Here is a 19,671-nt window from a genome sequence, read left to right as displayed (position 1 = left end):
TGATCTGAGCAGAAAGTGCATTCTCAGCTGAGGTAAGGTGGTGAGCAAACCTGCAGAGTGATGAGTGTTGGTGCGGATTCACCAACTGGTGGCCAGCTGGCTTAATTTGGCCTGCAGAGATGTTTTGATTGTCCTGTATCATAGTTAAAATTGTTTAGAATTGTTGCCAACATTAAAAAGATGAGAAATAGGAGTTTCTGAGTGGTCTAGTGGTTAAGGATTAGGCATTGTCACTGCTGTGGCTCCAGTCACTGCTGTGGTGCAGGTTCAATCCCTGGCCCAGGAAAAGAATTCCGAATGTTGTGGGTGCAGCCAAAACATAAGTAAATAAATATAGAGTTCCCATCTTGGCGCAGTGGTTAACAAATCCGACTGGGAACGAAGAGGTTGTGGGTTTGATCCCTGCCCTTGCTCAGTGGATTAATGATCTGGCGTTGCCGTGAGCTGCGGTGTAGGTCGCAGACACAGCTCGGATCCCGCGTTGCTGTGGCTCTGGTGTAGGCCGGTGGCTGCAGCTCCGATTCAACCCCTAGCCTGGGAACCTCCATATGCCGCGGGAGCGGCCCAAGAAATGGCAAAAAGACAAAAAAAATAAATAAAATAAATAAATAAAAGCAGAGAAACAATGGGTTTCCGATCTCTTGTGAAAAAGTGAAGATTTACATATGCTCCACATTCCAAAATTCCAACACCCCCACACTGCAATTGTTTGAAGCTGAGAAGTTGCTGCTTCATTCTAAGGGATAAGTCATTTTCCTTTATCCAAATAATTGGCTTTTTTATTATCTTAGGTTATTTGCTTTATTCCTATAATTGAGTTAGCTGCCTCAAGTCAGAATTACAAAAGTTAATGCTGTGTGGAGTTGATTGATGTCTCTGTTTTAGAATGTATTCAAACTTGTAACATTTATTGGAAATAATAAATGTTCCATAAAAAATCTGAAGTTTTTTTCTCAGAGAGATTAAAAATGAAGTTTCCTTCAGATCTAATCAAATTTGTGTCTTAGTTTATATTGCTCTATCACTGGTTATCAAAATAAAGGCTTTTTCTAATCTTCATTTTTGAAGGTAAATTAACTATTCAGGAAATATTTTCAGAACGTCAACAATTTGAAATAATATTTAACCAACTCAGGGCATGCATGCTATTGATTGACTGACTGAATATGTGTTTAATGTAAAGAGGATAGGTGGGCTGTGTTTTTACAATCTAAAATTTGGATCATGTAAAATGGTAATTGGTGGAGTTCCTGTCACCACTAGGATCCATGAGGAGGCACGTTCGATCCCTGGTCTAGCTCAGCAGGTTAAGGGTCTAGCGTTGCCATGAGCTGTGGTATAGGTTGCAGATACAGCTTGGATTCCATGATGCTGTGGCTGTGGCGTAGGCCACGAGCCTCTAGCTTGGGTATTTCCATATGCTGCAGGTGTGGCCCTAAAAAGCCAAAAAAAAAAAAGTAATTGTGAGTTTTATATATATATATATATTTCCAAGAATTTTGGAAGGGGTGTCCCAAGCACCCCCCCAAAAAAAATTACATTGCTATTTCTTTTTTTCACCATTAGGTGATCAGTATAATATTTTGACACAATTAATCCTTTCCAGGAAAAAACTGTGAGGAACTGACCTAGTTTGATCACCTCTGCCTCATGGAAATATTTTATACACTAGGCTTAGAAAAAAAAATTTCAATTGGAAACTAAACCTTTTATCTCATATATAAGTTTAATTCCTCTCAGGTTCAAATGTATATTTAGACCTTGATTTTCATAGGTTACATTTGATATGTAATCCAAGGAAAAAGTACCAAGAATAAATTGAGTGTTAGTAATATTGGTAATATATAATAATATTGGTAATACATAATAAATATTACATATTATATATAACATGTAATAAGTAATATGTTTATTAATATGTTTAGTTCTCCATAATTCATAATGTCCTTTCAACCTACAGTAACTGTCCATTTGGATACTTAACTGGAAAGAATGGGTATTTAAGCTTAATTAAGACTTCTTTGTGTGTTAAGATTCATGTACATAAATACCACTGCCTACTATCGAGTTGCTTCACAAGTCTCAAAAACTGTGTTTTCAATTGGTCTTATCAGATCATTGCTGGGATGTTCTGTGTGATAAGTAAAAATATTCAACTGTATTAGTTCTATTTTTAATGTTAAAAAGCTATTACTTATTTATTATTTTCTATGTGTTAGGCATTCTTCTAAGCCTAATTTGATATAAATTAAATTTGCATCATAATGACCATTTTATGATGAAGGCATCATTAGTAAACCCTCCATATGGATGGAGCAACTGAATCATGGAGAAATTAACTTATTTGCTCAGGGACATGTAGTAAAGAATGAAGTAGAAATCAATTCTAGGTGATCCAGTTCAAAACCCATGCTCTATACCTCTAAGCTCAGTAGTGCAGACCAGAATAGTCCTTAATCTTATGAAACTACAGATGATATTGACATACTTCACATATTTAAAGCTTTCTCAGAAATACTAAAAATTCCAGTGCTATGCTGAGCTGACTTTGCCAAGCTATTTCTAATGTTCTCCATTTTTAAGGGCTATACAAACCACTCATAATATACCTCCTTTCTGATGTGCCCCATGTTAAGAGCTAACAGGGAAGTACTAGATTATTCTGGGGAGAGGTCCCAGTTTAAAACAGTAGTAAAACATTCTTAGCTCTAACTTATGCTTGGGGCCAGAACTGAAACACAGAGAAGACAAGTCACCTACCTGCCCATGGCCAAACAGTAAGACCTTAGAATCACATCCAGAAGAAACTGGTAGGTTTCCTGTAAATTTAGAGAAGACTCTGGAAGCTAGACAGGGCTTGGGTTATGTTTGACAGGAACCTTCCACTTCCACCAAAACAGCAAGTTTAGAAAGTCCAAGGGGCACTGTGTCAAAAGCTCTGGGATGCTCAGTCAGTAGCCTGCCTGAAAAATCTTGAATATACTGCATGACAGAAGACCCTGGAATAGCCTGTGTTAAGACCAGTCAAAATATCAGCATTTTCAACTGGCAGAGGAGCAACCTCTTTTCATAAAAACGTCTTGACCCATGTTAATTAATTCCCCTTCCTTTCAACACTATTCCCCAAAAAACACAAGTGAATTCTGTGAAATTAAATGTAGGACCAGGAAGAAGATTAAGGGATGAAAGCATGAGAAATAAGACCTGAACTTAAGACTGAAACTGGATCATCCCTAAAATGAAATTCTAATCATCTACACTACAATCAAGATGAAAACATAGCCATAACCCCCAAAGTTTCCTTGTGCTTTTTGTACTTCCTTCCAAGTAACCCTCTTTATCCTGTCCATCCAAATATAGACATTAATCTGCTTTTGGTCACTATAAATTAGTTTGCATGTTCTGGAACTTTGTAACAATGGAATCAACACAATAGATTTTTTTGTCTGATGTGTTTTACTCAGTACAATTATTTTGAGATTGATCCATGCCATTACATGTATCATGTATTTTTACTGCTGAGTAGTATTCTATTGGCCGGATATACTACAATTTGTATGCCCATTCACCAGCTGATACACATTTGCATTGACTCCACATTTTGGATATTATGAACAATTCTACTATGAACATTTATGTACAAGTCTTTGTGTACACATGTTATCATTTTTTTCCTGGAGAAATACTCAGGAGTGGAATGGCTAGGTCATACAGTAAAAATATATTTACTCTTTAAAAATGCTAAACTGTTTTCCAAACTGACTTAACACTTTCATTTTTAACTCCCACATACAAAGAGCTTGAAAATTGTCACTCCATTCCTGACAAAAAAACGCTGGACAAAAATCAGCAACCTTCTTCATGTGATTAATATGATTTGAACTCTATATCAGAGAACAGTGGTTTGAAAGAAAATCACTACTCTGAAATCTAGAGAGAAAGATGAATTCAGAGAGATACGCTGTGTTAAGAGCCGCTTATATAGGGCAGAAGATCCTCAACATCATACATTGTAGAAACACTTCCTTAACTAATAATTTTGACAAATTGCTGGAGACTGAATGCAGATGTATGAGAAAGTAAGAAAATCCTAAAGCTGCAGTTTTAGAGGCTCCTGTACACTTTCATGGACTTTCCTTCCAGGAAGCCCAAGGGGTTCTCATGATGAGGAATTGAGAATAATCTCTTCCTGTCTCTGAAGGGGGCGGGGGGAGAAAAAATATTGTGAAATCTATCTAGATCCTTCAGCTTAACAGAAGCCTACTCTCCAGAGAGGCTTTACCAGGAAAGGCTTACCTACTTTACCAGAAGGCTTACCACAAGGTTTTACTAAAACCTGTCTCATCTGGCAAAGAAAATTCCACCCACACCAGCCTGCCTCAGCCTTTCTGTCCCACCTAAATGGTAAAATAAAAAAGGATACTAAACAGAGAAGACCTCAATGAAACAGATTGTGAATGCTGTACCAGGGAAAGGAATGTGGGGAAGAGAGAGATTAAACAGCCACACTCCTGGGGGAGGGACAAAAACTCTTGGCAAGACCTCACTCTGAGATAAAAGCATATTAAAACAATGGACTTAAAAAGAGATTAGAGAATACCGTGTGCCCCATCATTACTCCACAAGGCCTTCATTCTAATAGCAGAATGGTCTGAAAGATGCAGACTTTCTCTGAAGAACAGTGCAAATGTAAACCCCAAAGTCAAGGAGGGAAATAAATAAGGCATATTATTAGTTTGAAGCCTCTAGTAGTTGCAGCTATAACAAGTGTTAAACAAAACTATCCTCTTAATTAACATTAAAGTTTTTTTTTTTACTTCATTACCCATTACCCAATGCAACATGTCCAGCTTTCGATACCAACACCAAAAATAGCAGGCAAGCCAAAAAGTGAGTGAAAATAAAGTCTAAGGAGATACAAAAATCAGAACCAGATTCAGATATGAAACATATATTAAAACTATCCAACAAGGAATTTAAAATACATATGACTAAAATAATTAGAACTCTAATGGAAACAATAGGAGGCATTCAAGATCAGATGGATAATGTCAGTGGAGAGATGGTAACCATAAGAAAGTTCATAAGGAAATGATGTTAACTAACAGTTAGTAGATTTAAAAAACAAATTGGTTAAGAAAGTGTATTTCCTTACCAATTAGTTAAGAGCTTTTTATTAGGAGTGGTGGATTCTGTCAAATGTTTTTTCAGCATTTATTGTGATCCCCATATAGGTTATCTGTTTTAGTCTGTTTATTTGATAGTTTCTCAAATATTAAACCAAACTTGATTTTCTTGGTTAAACCTCTCTTGGTCATGATATATTACCCTTTTTAGATATTGTTGGAATTGCTTTGCTAAATTTATGACAAAAAATTTTCACATCTGTGTTTATGAGGAATATTTATTTTCTTTCCTAGTATTGGAATAAAACTACTGATAGCCTCATATTATGAGCTGGACAGTATTCTCTCCCTTTCCACTTTCTAGATTTTAGTATTATTTCTCTCTTAACTGAATCATTGAATTTCATGGTAAAGCCATCTTGGCCCAACATTTCTTCTATGTGAATGTTTCTAGTTAAAAATTCAATTTTTAAAATAGATATAAGGATATACAGATTATCTGTCTTTTTGAATAAGCCTAGGTAGTTTGTAGCTTTTAATAAATTAGTCAATTTTACCTGTTTCAAATTTATTGACAAGGCACTTTTCATAATATTATTATCATTTTAATTTAATTTAATTTTTTGGCAACATAGTGCAACAGCTTTATGTGGGATCTCACTTCACAGACTAAGGATTGAACCTGAGGCATGGTGGTGAAGGTGCCAAGTCCTAATCATTAGACTATCAGGACACTCTATTAGTAATCATTTTAATGTCTAACAAATCTATCATACCTTACATTAGTAATTTGTTTCTTCCCTTTTTCCTGATCAGTTGGGCTAGAATCTTACTTGGGTTTTCAATGTGCCGTATTTTTCTAGTTTGCTAATTTTTTTTTTTTTTATGTGGAAGGATTAGAATTTTGGACTTGTTTTCTCAGGGGACTAGCATAACTTTTAGCAACTCATGCCAGATAGTCAATAGTCAGACAAAACATTTATTTCTCATGGTTTTTTTTTTTTTTTTTTTTTTTTTTGTGGTCTTTTTTTGTCTTTTCTAGGGCCACACCCACAGCATATGGAGGTTCCCAGGCTAGGGGTCTATTTGGAGCTGTAGCTGCTGGCCTACACCAAAGTCACAGCAACACGGGATCCGAGTCCTGTCTTCAACCTACACCACAGCTCACAGCAACGACGGAACCTTAACCCGCTAAGCAAGGCCAGGGATCGAACCCACAACCTCATGGTTCCTAGTTGGATTCATTAACCACTGAGCCACGACGGGAACTCCTCTCATGTATTATTCAAGATTCTCTAGAGAAACAGAATCAATAGGATATACAGATATAGATAAAATCTATATTTATATAAAGATTTATAGATTTATATTATATCTATATTTATATACTTTATATGTTTGTACCTATGTCCAGAGAGGGAAAGATTTATTATAGGAATTGGATCATGTGACTATGGATGTGGAGAAGTCCCACAAGGGGCAATCTGCAAGCTGGAGGAAAGCCAGTGGGTTAATTCAAAATGAGTCTGAAGACCTGAGAATCAGCAGAACTGATGTCCAAGCACAGAAAGCAGATATCTCAACACCAATAGACAGCAAATTAGCTCGTCCTCTGCCTTTTTTGTTTAATTCAGACTCTCAGTGGCTCACAGCTCACAGCAATGCCAGATCCTTAACCCAGTGAGCAAGGCCCATCTTCATTGGTGAGAACAATCTTCTTTATTCAGTCTACTGATTCAAATGCTAATCCCTTGCAGAAATACCCTTATAGACATATCCAGGTATAATGTTTTACCAGCTACTGGGAAATCTCTCACCTCATATAAAACTAACCATGACACCAAACTATTTAGCATTTTTTGTCTGACACATAGTTATACTCTCTAACACTAGCATTTAATTTTGTATTATTTATCTCCTCACATGGTATAGGAGATTGCACAGCCTTGGCCTGAAAGACCTAACCTAAAATCCTGGATCACCAAATTACCAATCTACACAGGGCTCAGTTGTTTTTTTTGTGTGTGTGTGTCTTTTTGCCTTTTCTTGGGCCGCTCCCCCAGCATATGGAGGGTCCCAGGCCAGGGGTCTGTAGCCACCGGCCTACACCACAGCCACAGCAACGTGGGATCCGAGCCATGTCTGCAACCCACACCACAGCTCACGGCAATGCCAGATCCTTAACCCACTGAGCAAGGCCAGGGATTGAACCAGCAACCTCATGGTTCTTAGTCGGATTCGTTAACCACTGCACCATGATGGGAACTCCAGGGCTCAGTTTCTTAATACTGAGATATTATAGTCATACTCCTCTAGGAAGGTTGAAAGCACCAAACGAGATATATTTGAGATTGCATTTCCAAAGTTTCAATGCATTTGCACTTGGTTTTAACTTTATTCTATTTTTAAGAATCTGATCACTCCTTCCAGTAGTGGAAATCTATTGAAATGATAATTTAAAATATAGTAATCATCCCTCTCTCTTCACATCTCTCATATTTAATCATTGTACTGAATGTATCTTTTAAGTCTAAATTTATTTAAAAATATTAAGCAATATTTACCCCAGGATTAATCACCACAATACTTTCTGTTTTGTGACCAACACCTGCAAAGTACCTGTTTTTAAATCAATATTGCCCCATTACTAAACAGGAGCCATTAATGCTCTAAGATGTATCCATATGATACACAGAACCCTGGGAGAAAAAAGGGATACTGGTACATAACCGGCACAAAGAGTCCAAATGAGGATGACCAGCCAAAATTTTCCTTTTTCCTCAGTTATTTGGCATCATGTAAATGAAGCTTCTTAAAAAAAAAAAAAAAAAAAAAAAAATTGACAAGTTCTTGTTGTGGCTCAGTGCATTAAGAACTCAACTATTATCCATGAGGATATGGGCTTCAATCCCTGCCTCGCTCAGTAGTTTGAGGATCCGGTGTTACCACAAGCTACGATGAAGGGTTGCAGATGCGGCCTGGATCCCAAGTTGCTGGCTGTGGTGTACGGCAGCAGCTGCAGCTCCAATTTAATCCCTAACCTGGGAACTTCCATATGCTGCAGGTGTGGCCCTAAAAAGAAGAAAAAAAAAAATTAAAAAGGACTTGATAATGTTATAATACAGCTAGTGATTTGCTGAAATAATGTTGACTGATACTTGTATTCTGCATTAGTCACGTCTATGTTAAAATGTTGATTAAACTGAAATTTTATTTCAGCTTACTTTATTGGAATAGTCACTGTATTTCTTATTTTTTCCCTAACCCATTTTTAGCTGAAAACATCAATTCCTTAGTAAAGTATTATAAACTAGGCCAAGCTATGTAATAGTAGGTAGATTAAAAAAAAGAACTTGGAAAGTCACAACCAATTCTGAGATAAAATATTGCAGGTACTATGATAAAATATTAAGTTCTTGAAATTTCGTAGGCTTGCATGAGCAATATAATTTTTCTTTACATTTGTTCTAGAGAATAGAAAAAAGTCAAAGCTATGAATTTTCTCTATATTAATACATGGCTTGACATTTATGATTGATTGAAAGTTTAAAAAATATTAAATATAACATCTAGTCTTATATCTTACTATTACTTATATTTTCCAATCTAGGAAATACTGGCAGAGGTTTATTTCCATAATCAGGTTTCATGTTTCCGCTAGTCCTTTTTTTAAATAAGGCAAGAAAAAGTTGTTTCCTCACATGGTTGATAACTTGGAAGATAGTAGTAATGCTTTTTGTTTTGTAAACAGCCTTATATTGCTTATATTATCATCTTTGAAATTAGTGGGTCAGGAAAAAAAATTAAATGTTTTAAGTATTGAAATTGACTTTTCATTTGAAGCAGCAGCAGTTTGAATTAACAGTAACAATTCATTACCATTTTATTTTAGCCCTACTTGAAGATAAAAATATGTAGCCCTATTTGAGTGGGTAAAAGAAAATGACCAGAACAGAAAATGACTAAATTTGGGTGAGGAAGATTAGCTGAGAAGGCTAAGAGAAACAAGAGAAATTTTCATGGTCCAAGGATTTAAAAATACTCAGAGAATGTAAGACAAAATAAATTTAACATTGCCCATACCTCTTAACTGATCTGGAACTGATTTCCAGAAAATATTAAAAATGGTAATAACATTAAAAAAAAGGAGTTCCCATCGTGGCTCAGCGGTTAACGAATCTGACTAGGAACAATGAGGTTGCGGGTTTGGTCCCTGGCCTTGCTCAGTGGGTTAAGGATCCGGTGTTGCCGTGAACTGTGGAGTAGGTTACAGACACGGCTTGGATCCCATATTGCTGTGGCTGTGGTGTAGGCCGGTGGCTACAGCTCCGATTTGACCCCTGGCCTGGGAACCTCTATATGCTGCGGAAGTGGTCCTAGAAAAGGCAAAAAGACAAAAAAAAAAAAAAAAAAAAAAAAAAAAAATCAAAAAGTCCCAGCACAATATCTGTCAATGAAAGTGACATCTAAATAACCACATGCGGAAACATCCAACTTTTCTTCATAAATTAAAACCCAAGATTTCATAGGCTGACATTTAAAGTACACTTTTAATGCAGAGATAGATGAATGATATACCTCTGTTCTTGAGTTTCCCTTCTTGAGGTTTCTTTTTATTAATGCCACCATCAAGCGTATCTCATTGTAGCCATCTTCTCAAACTGTTAAGATTTCCCCTTTCCATTTTTACCAAGCAGAGCTAAAACCTTGCTTGGAAAGCAAAATTAAAAAAAAAAAAAAAAAAGTAAAGCTAAATAAAATTGAGTAAAGTGATTAAATAAACCCAGAGAGTAATATTCATTTAGACCAGAGGTTGAAAACTGGTGACATATGGTCTCCCATGTGTTTTATTTAGAACACAAGGTTTTTACATTTCATTGGTCACCAACCTTTAAATTTTCACAGAAAAATTCCAAAGAAAGTATACCGGACTTCTCTTGAGAATGTCAGAAGCACTGGCAACACTGGGCAGTATTCCCAAATACCAGCAACTGGCTGGACACAGGAGCTTCTACTTTTGTACTTTACCTATACTCTTTACAATTTTTCACACTTACTGTAAAGTTCACTTCACCTCTTTAAACTAATGGGGTGGAAAAGGTTTTATTTTAGCTGGGTCAGAAACTCATAAAAAAGGCAGTCAGGGAGTTCCCATCATGACTCAGTGGTTAATGAACCCGACTAGCATCCATGAGGACGCTAGTTTAATCCCCGACCTTGCTCAGTGGGTTAAGGCTCCAGCACTGTGGTGAGCTGTGGTGTAGGTCATAGCTGCAGCTCAGATCCCACGTTGCTGTGGCTGTGGTGTAGGCCAGTGACTACAGTACCAATTCAACCCCTAGCCTGGGAGCCTCCATATGCTGTGAAAGCAGAGTGCAGCCTTAAAAAGACAAAAGACCAAAAAAAAAAAAAAAAAGGCAGTCAAGGTGTTGATGAGAACTGCAGTCATCTATACCTTTCTGAGTTTGCTCACTTTTTTTTTTTGGTCTTTTTGCCATTTCTAGGGCCGCTCACACGGCATACGGAGGTTCCCAGGCTAGCGGTTGAATCGGAGCTATAGCCACAGGCCTACCCAGAGCCATAGCAACGCGGGATCCGAGCCGTGTCTTCGACCTACACCACAGCTCACGGCAACACTGGATGGTTAACCCACTGAGCAAGGGCAGGGATCAAACCCGCAACCTCATGGTTCCTAGTTGGATTCGTTAACCACTGTGCCACGACGGGAACTCAGCTCACATGGTTTTTTAATAGATTTCAGGTCCTCCTGCCTTTTGGTTAAAGACAGCTCCTTGCGACTTGGGCCTCTTTGCAGGACACTTCACAACAGGGAGGCTTGTTTCTCCCAGAGTGAGGGATCTGGAGAGGGCAAAAGAGTGTGCAAAAGGACATTCAAGGTAGATGCCACAGTATATTTACAATCTAATGTCAAAGTGACATCCCATCACTTTCACCACATTCTATTCATTAGACATAAGTGACTAAATTCACCTCCAGGGGATTTTTACAAGGACATGAATACCCGGAGGCAGCAAATCACTGAGATATTCGTCTCAAAGTCTGCCTACCACAAAGGAAGGAATACCATAGGAAGCCTAGCAAACTCCCTTTGGAGGCAAGAAGTTTCCCAAGAAGTATAGGTAAATAGCAAGCCCAAGAAGGGAGAATAGCTGAGCCTTGCCCTAGGGGGAAATGAAACCCAGTACAGATTTCTAGGGTGTTCAAGTTAAATCTGAAAACAAGAGCCAGGGTTTATTACTTAAACCTAGAAGTTTCTCTTCCAGTCATGTGCTTAAGCATGGCTTGGTATAGATACAAGCAACACAAAACAAAGTATCAGAAACAAAACCCCTCTCAAATCCACAGGTTAATTCGAAAATCTTACACTTTTCAGTCAACTGAACTCAGAAGATGTCTGAGTGCTCCCTGTTGCCAGCTTACCTCTAAGGGAAATAGCTATGTACAGAAATAAAGAATTATCATATGGAGGCAAGGAAGGAAACAACTGAGAGGACTTGAAAAAGAAAAAAACAAGCCCCAAACTATCAAGAATCAAGTTAGATAAGGATGAAATGGGCTTTATGTAATTAACTTTTACACATGTGCCAAAGTTAACCACTTAGTAAACCTACATAATATCATCATTTTGTTTGGCTCCTAAGTAATTTAATAACATTTGTCGAGTCACTGTCATAAGTGTGCTTTCTCTGCTTTATAGCAAGCAATTCATTGTCATCACAAGTTCCCTGCTGTCTAGGTGCTGCTGTTATTCTCTTTTTATAGATGAGAACATAGAGTATAGGAGGGCCAGCTCACTTTCTCTGTAGCCTGAATGCAGTAGAGCCTGATTTCAACCAAGCAATTTGTCTCCAGAGGCTGTGCACTCTTAATCGCTGCCGCACTGTGAAGGTTTAAGTTAAAGAATCGCTTCAGGTGTTACGAACCAGAGGTAATTGTACCCAACCAACCAGCTACCAAAAACTTGGGCCGTTGCCAGCAGTTCCTTTGTGTGTTCTCACCATCAGTTGCAGAGTTACCTGTTACATAATCTGTGAGTAAAAAAGGAATGTCTTTAGTTGGGCATCACCAGTTCACCAGTGTTGTTTGAAGTTATCTGTGTTTATTGGACAGGGAGAGGATTGGGATTCATCTCAGTACATTGCAAGAGTAAAGCATCATTGAGAGCTGAAACATTTTCATTCACACAACTTCAGCCACAGGAATTAAGGTAATAGGAACAAGCTGGTTTCTGAAATTCACCTTGAATGCCCATAATATCTGAAGCAATACTTCTGGAAAGCATGACAACAAATGTTTTGTTTTAAAAATACAGTATACCCACAGTTCCCATTGTGGCACAGTGGAAACAAATCCAACTAGTTTCCATGAGTATGCAGATTCAATCCCTGGCTTCGCTCAGTGGGTGAAGGATCTGGCGTTGCCATGAGCTGTGGTGTAGGTCGCAGACACGGCTCTGATTCCACATTGCTGTGGTTGTGGCGTAGGCCAGCAGCTGTATCTCTGATTTGACCCTTAGCCTGGGAACTTACATATGCTGTGGTGTGGCCCTAAAAAAGCAAAAATAAAATAAAATAAAAACACAATATACCTAAACGTATAGGCAATCATTTTTAAATTTAAAAATGAGAATTTTTGACTAGACATATAGATAGGTTTCTAACTTACTAGAATGCTAATCATAGTCTATGTTGTTTCAACTGTATAGAATTCTTAGAACCTGCAATCTCCGCTATTTGGTATACTTCTAAACTGCAGATTTCACAGGGATTATCCCAGGTGGTACGGCTCTGAAAAGGCAGGCCAGTGCCGAGAACTTCTAAAGACATATGGGCCTGTGTGATAGACTATGCTAGAAGAGTAGGAAGCTCCTGCACATTTCCCAGACACTCTGGCTTGTGTTAGAGGAAGAGTGTTATCAGAAGCCACTGAGGAGGTCCCTTTTCCATTTTGTCTGAACTATTTGTCTGGTTGGGAGATATAAAAAAGCAGAAGTAGCTGTGCAAATTCTCAGCAGATCAAAGGAAGTGAATGGGGAAAAAGAGATGTTTTTTGAAGGGACACTAAATGCAGCTAGGTATACTGTTGTGTTCACAGGAGAAGGTGAATTCAGGGTCTTTCTATACCGCCATCTTAGATGCCTCTCTATTTTTATTTTTGAAAGATCTATTTGGCCTATTTTCAAATTTAGCTGATCATTTTATGTTTTTTTAATTTTTCATTTTTCTGTCATTGAATTTCTTGATTCTTTATATATTTCACATATATAATTATATCTTTTATTTAGGTATTTTGTACATATAAAATTAATGGTAATATTTCTTGTTTTTGCTGCCTCTCAAAAAGATTATTTTCTTATAAATTTGATTGTTTTTGATAAAAGCTCATATTTGCTTGATCTTAAAATGTGTAAAAGCTGGGGCCTAAATTGAAAAGATTTTCATCTAGAGAATATTGGCTTTTGCTTGGTTTTTGGGCCAAGGAATATTACCAATTTCACAGCCCCTTTCAGATTCCCTGGCTCAGTACAGTAGATTTTGGTTCACCTTCTTCCTCTTTCTTTAGGCAGTCATATTGTAATGTTCCTTAAGAAAAACCTACCTTGACACTATTAGCTTAAGCTCAGATCTCAGGGTCATGTCTTCCCCCTTGGAAGTTTTCTTTATTTCCACCTCCTCAACGTAGCATTACATAAAAATTCATATTTTATCCAAGGTCTATCTGCTTTTCCACAATGATAAAGCCTTAGGTATACATGTTGTACAGAAGTAAGTATCAATTTTCTTTAATTATCCGAGTAATTCTTTTGCTTAGTAATGTTTTGTATTGATTAGTATTACATTTTACAGAATTCCAACACAAATCTAATTTTTTTTAAAAGGGGAAGAATTTAATGACTCACATAATTATTTCCAAAAGTTCTAAAACACTCAGGCATAGTCAAGAATGGCTCCCAGAATTGGCTGCAAAATCTTTTTGACTGCTGTTGCTCTGCAATTGATTGCCTTTTTCAATTGCTAATTTTTTCCTGAAATGCTGATCTTGTCTCTAATGCTGCCAAAGAATGTCTCTCACTCAGCCAACATTTACAACTATTTCATTTTGCTCAGCAAAGGTTAACTTGTCCTTTTAGATTTTCTATAACCCTCTTTTATCCACTTAATAATGTGGAACAATTTCCCTTGGGCTGAGTCAAAGCACTTTCAAGTGGTCATTCAGACACTTTCTTCAGTCTTAATATCTCTACATGAAGTGCTTGTCTTTTGACAACCTCCTATGAATTCAGTGAAAGGTCTTAATCTTAGTTTCCTGGTACTCAAGTCATCTCTCACTATTTCACAGTTGATTCTAAAAAAAAAGATTGTCGTGTAAACAAGATTTCTGCCAGTTTGCTTTGATATTATACTTTAGCAAAAATATGGTTATTTATTCATAATTTGAGGAATACTATGAATGGAAAGATTGCTGTATGAGTGTAAACTGAATCTAATTTTTGAACTGAGGAATGGCCATGGAAAGGAACCTCTATGCAGAGGTAAAATTAAAAGTGAGGACTGAGGATAAATAATAAGGCAGGGTTGAAAAAAAAAAAAAAAAGGAAATGGAAAAAGAAACATTCTTGTCAGAGGGAAAAAATATATGGAAAGACCTGAAGAACAGTGAAAAATAAATTACAGAAACAAAGCACAGACTGACTAATTTGTACTCAGTGATGGAAGTGTTTAGAAATGACCTTGAGAAAAGTGGGAAGAATTTTAACATCAGAACATGTTAATAAAGTGAGGTTTTAAATCTAAGAACAATGTGAAACATTTAAGGTATTCAGTACATTAAAAAAAATTTGTATTTGAAATTAAAAAAAAAATAATTCTAACCATAATGGGAAAAAAGGGATTTGATTGAGAGTGGGACCCTGAGTGGATCCAAGGAGATTAACTTGTATTGTGGCAGTGCTTTAAGTGAGAAATAAGAATAATGGTGGAAGTTATTAAAATGCTAATGGAGAGAAGGAGTTAGATTTGAAAGATACTGAGGCTAGGAACCTATAGGATTTGGCCACTGACATAGAGTGATGAAGAGGAAGAGTCCATAAAATTAACATCAGTTTTTAATGAAAATATGGTATTTTCATCCAGGACGAATGATGGAAAATCACCATATTCAGTCCACACTTCCCTTTTCCAATTTTTCAATAGACTCTCTTTTATATGCCTATTCTTTCCACCAAATATCCTTTGCTACTTGTATAGAGGATACATTTTCTTCTTAAAAATGACTGTCTCTCTCTCTGTTTGTATTAGCACAACACAGGTTCTTTTCAAGAACCCCCAACGCCCACTCCATTTTGTCTATTTGTTTTTGTTCTGAAAAACTGAACACATAAGGAATTTCAGAGTCAGAATTTTTTTCTATTTTCTCTGTTGGTAGAAGAAGGAGAAAAAAAGAATTTTTCTTCCCCAATTCTATTGTGTTGATATGATGGACTTAGTTTAACTCCAAATATACTTGAAATAATTATTAGAATTACAAATTCAATTTGAGGAAGCTATCTCTTATTTATTAATTATATAAAGCTTAAATTGGCAGGAAAATCTCCTCTGTTTTTGCCTGGCCCATGACCAAATTCTCTGATGACATATTCTAATTGCCCAAGAATGGCTTCTTAAGGTCTAAACTTTAGAGCCCATGTCAGTACTACTTTTAAGGTGGCATGTCCTCTTATACAGTTTAGTTTCCAACTTGTATCTTTCTAAAGTACATTAACAAGAAACTGAGCTACTAATTTAGAAGTAAAATTTAAATCTTGCATGGGAATTTTATTAGGGTTCTCCAGAGAAACAAAACTAATAGGATATACATATATATCACATATATAAACATATATTCTACACATATATTTCACATATATACATATATTCTATAGAGCATATATATATTTATTTATTATGAAGGATTTGCTCACATGATTATGGAGTCTGAGAAGTCTCACAATCTGCTGTCTGCAAGCTGAAGACCCAAGAAAATGGGTTGTATAATTCCAGTCTGAGTCTGAAGAAAACCAGAGAAGTTAATGCTGTAATCCTAGTCCAAAGGCAGAATACTGATATCCCAGCTCAAGTGGGAAGGCAGTAAAGGAATAAATATTTACTTCCTCTACTTTCTGTTTTATTCAGGCCCTGGACAGATTGAATATTGCCCACTCACATTGCTGAGGGGCTAAATGCACCAATTCAAACTGGAAACTCTTTCATAGGCACACCCAGAAATGATATTTAATTTGTACATCCCAGCCAAATTGACACAAAATTTGCCATCAGAATCACTTGCTAAACAAAACAGTATAATGTTAAACAAAAATTAAAACAACTTCTTGTTATCAAAGACAAAATGCACTAGTTAAGGAGAGATTGTTATTCAATCTGTTGCAATAGGGAAAGCATGATAGGTTTGAGGATTATAGAGTGTTGAGGTAGGGTGATTTTAAAGGCTTAGACTTTTACTGGAAGACAACAATTTATAGGTGGGATGATTTAGAATTGTGATTGTTTTACAATTAGGGGAATTTTCTATCAGCTCAACTGGGAATGGTTATCTCTCTGTCTAGCTCTTTTCAGAGGGACAAACAGTTCTAATCTCAGCTAATCATTCTTGAGACAAAGAATAAGAATTCAGAGAGCCTGCATTTGGTCACTCAGATATTCCAGGGAGTTGTCTGTAAATCTTAAGGGAATCAGTAAAGAGTAAATAGTGAATCTTGTCAAATCTTATGAGGAAATGTGGTTCTTTATGGTAAATTCTTTCCTGGAATATAAAATGCTGGGAAGATTTAAAACAAAACAAAAACAAAAACAGAGTGTAGCGGAATTTCATAACAATCATTGTTTTCTTGGAAGATAGTGCTCAGGTAAAGTTAATATTGTTAATTTTTCACATGTGAATTCTATGTCCTCAACATAAATACATTTTCATCATTTCTTCCTAAGTGCTTATTTATTTTACAAAACTGTGTCGCAACTTGAATTTGAGAAAATTTTAAGTATAAAGAAAAGTCAATTTGGAGTTCCCGTCATGGCTCAGCAGAAACGAATCTGACTAGTAATCATGAGAATGTGGGTTCAATCCCTGGCCTATCTCAGTGGGTTAAGGGTCCGGCGTTGCTGTGGGCTGTGGTGTAGATCACAGAGCCAGCTCAGAACTGGCATTGCTGTGGCTGTGGTGTGGGCCAGCAGCTGTAGTTCCAATTCAACCCTTAGCCTGGGCATCTCTATATGCTGCGGGTGTGGCCCTGAAATGACCAAAAAAAAAAAAAAAAAAGTTAATTTGATGAGAACATAGCCAGATTTATCTAGAGTCTGCAGGAATATGAAACTATCTGCTTTGTGTTTATGTAGAAGGAAACACTAATTTAGTAAACTTGACATTTTATGTCTTTTATTTGCTTTATTTATATAGCTAAAATTCAGAGTTTTACTAATCATGATCAGAATATACTCCCACCAAATATAATCAGTTCCTTGGTTGAAATAAAACAGTAGCTTGCGTAGAGAATGATTTTATAGTGCTTGTTTAAATTTGACCTGTTTATACAATGTTGATTAAATATGAAGAAAATGCTTTAGAGTATTATTATTTTAATATTTTCTTGGAAGCTTAACAAGAAATTCCAAATATTAAGTTCAGCAAAATTATATACACACTTGTATTCTGTCAAACTGTGTATGCTTCCATCCTGAGTTGATGAACATCCTTCTGTTTCAGGGGAAATTTCAAATAAAAACGCCACATGAGCTTTTTTCCTCAGCAACTGCTGTCCGTCACCCTGGGCTAGTTGCCAAGCAATAATGTGATTGCTTTATAGTCAGTGGGAAGTAATTCAGTGGCACTTTTCCATTTGTAATGCTTTTCAATAAGAAATGAGGTTGTTAGGCAACAGATGACATACTGTAGGAGCAAGAAAAATACTTCAGAGTTAGGAATTCATACCAAATGCCATTCCATTTTCTAAAGTGAGTCAAGATTTTAAACTTTTATTTTGAAATAATTTTAGATACAAATTAAAAATTGGAGGAATAGTACAGACAGTTCCTGTTACTCCCAGCAAGGTTCTCTTAATGATAACATCTTATACAATCTCAATGCAACCATTAAAATCAGGAAATTGCCAGTTGTGCAATTTTATAAGGTAAACCACATAATTTATTTGGGTTTCACATTTTTACATGTACTTTTTTTTTTTTTTTGTATGAAATTTAATCACAGATATGGCTAGCTACCATTATAATCTGAATAGTGAACAGTTCCATAATCTCAAAGACACTCTTTTGTGGTATCTCTTCATAGTCACACCTTCCCCACCAATCCTAATCCTGCAACCAAGAGTCTGCTCTAGATCTTTTAAATTTAGATTTTTCTTGAGTTTAATACAAATAGAATCATACGGTAATGTACCATTTTTTGCCTGGCTTCTTTCACTTAGCATAACACCTTCATGATTCATTCAAGTAGTTTCCTATATCAGTAGTTTGTTTCTTCTAATTCCTGAGTACTATTCCATTGTATGAATACTATACACTTTGCACATTTATTTGCTGAAATAATTTAACTTCTAGCTTTCACTGTTACAGGTAAAGTTGCTATAGACATTGATATGCAAGTTTTTATGTAAGCATAAGTTTTTACTTTTCTAGAATATACACCCAGGGTCATATGATAAATAAGTACATATTTAAATTTATAGGAAACTTTCAAACTGTGTTTCAGAGTGGTTGCACCATTTTCCATTCCTGCCAAGAATGTGTGAAGGATGCAGTTGGTCTCTATCCTCACCAGACTCTGGTATTGTCAGTTTTTAAATTAATTTAGCCATTCTAATACATTTATAGTAGTATCTCATCATAGCTTTAACTTGTATTTTCTTTTTTTTTTTTTTTTTTTTTTGTCTTTTTGCTTTTTCTAGGGCCGCTCCCGCGGCATATGGAGGTTCCCAGGCTAGGGGTCCAATTGGAGCTGTCGCCGCCGGCCTACACCACAGCCACAGCAACTCGGGATCCGAGCCGCGTCTGCGACCTACACCACAGCTCACGGCAACACCGGATCCTTAACCCACTGAGTAAGGCCAGGGATCGAACCTGCAACCTCATTGTTCCTAGTCAGATTCGTTAACCACTGTGCCACTACGGGAACTCCTAACTTGTATTTTCTTAATGGCTAATATATTTCTTTTCATGTAATTTCTTTGCCATTCACACATCCTCTTTGACTAAATGTGTGCTCAGGACTTTTGCACATTCTCCAGTTGAATTCTCTGTTTTTCTGGTTGAATTTAGAGTTCTCTACATTTTCCAGGCACAGGTCCTGTGCAGCATAAGCAAAATTTGTGAAAATTTTCTCCTAGTCTCTAAGCACATATTTTCAACAGAGTCTTTTAGTTTTAATAAATTATAATTGATGTTTTTGTGTGAATTATGTATTCACTGTATTTTCTAAGGACTCATTGCCTAAACCAAGATAGTAAACATTTCCTCCT

At 36.5% G+C, this 19,671-nt stretch overlaps 2 long non-coding RNA genes across 4 annotated transcripts in view; both read right to left on the bottom strand.

Moving 5' to 3' along the window:
- LOC106507094 (uncharacterized) overlaps window positions 1-19,671 on the bottom strand; it is a 398,065-nt gene that overhangs the window by 67,886 nt on the left and 310,508 nt on the right. The window lies entirely within an intron of this gene.
- LOC146396038 (uncharacterized) lies at window positions 9,705-17,978 on the bottom strand. Of its 3 annotated transcripts, XR_014829365.1 has the most exons (4): window positions 17,843-17,978; window positions 16,108-16,193; window positions 11,943-12,027; window positions 9,705-9,832 (listed from the first exon to the last, which is right to left on the bottom strand). It is a non-coding gene; the product is annotated as an uncharacterized LOC146396038 (long non-coding RNA). The 3 variants fall into 3 exon arrangements; XR_014829366.1 differs by lacking the exon at window positions 11,943-12,027; XR_014829364.1 differs by lacking the exons at window positions 9,705-9,832; window positions 11,943-12,027 and adding an exon at window positions 12,036-12,175.

Source organism: Sus scrofa, chromosome 15 (assembly GCF_054392235.1).
Source record: "Sus scrofa isolate SSC_HxYL_T2T_F1_AM1 chromosome 15, Sscrofa_HxYL_maternal_Yorkshire_Landrace_v2.0, whole genome shotgun sequence".
Classification (NCBI taxonomy): domain Eukaryota; kingdom Metazoa; phylum Chordata; class Mammalia; order Artiodactyla; family Suidae; genus Sus; species Sus scrofa.
The sequence above is the reverse complement of the archived record's forward strand: the minus strand, read 5'-3'. Positions and strand labels throughout refer to the sequence as shown.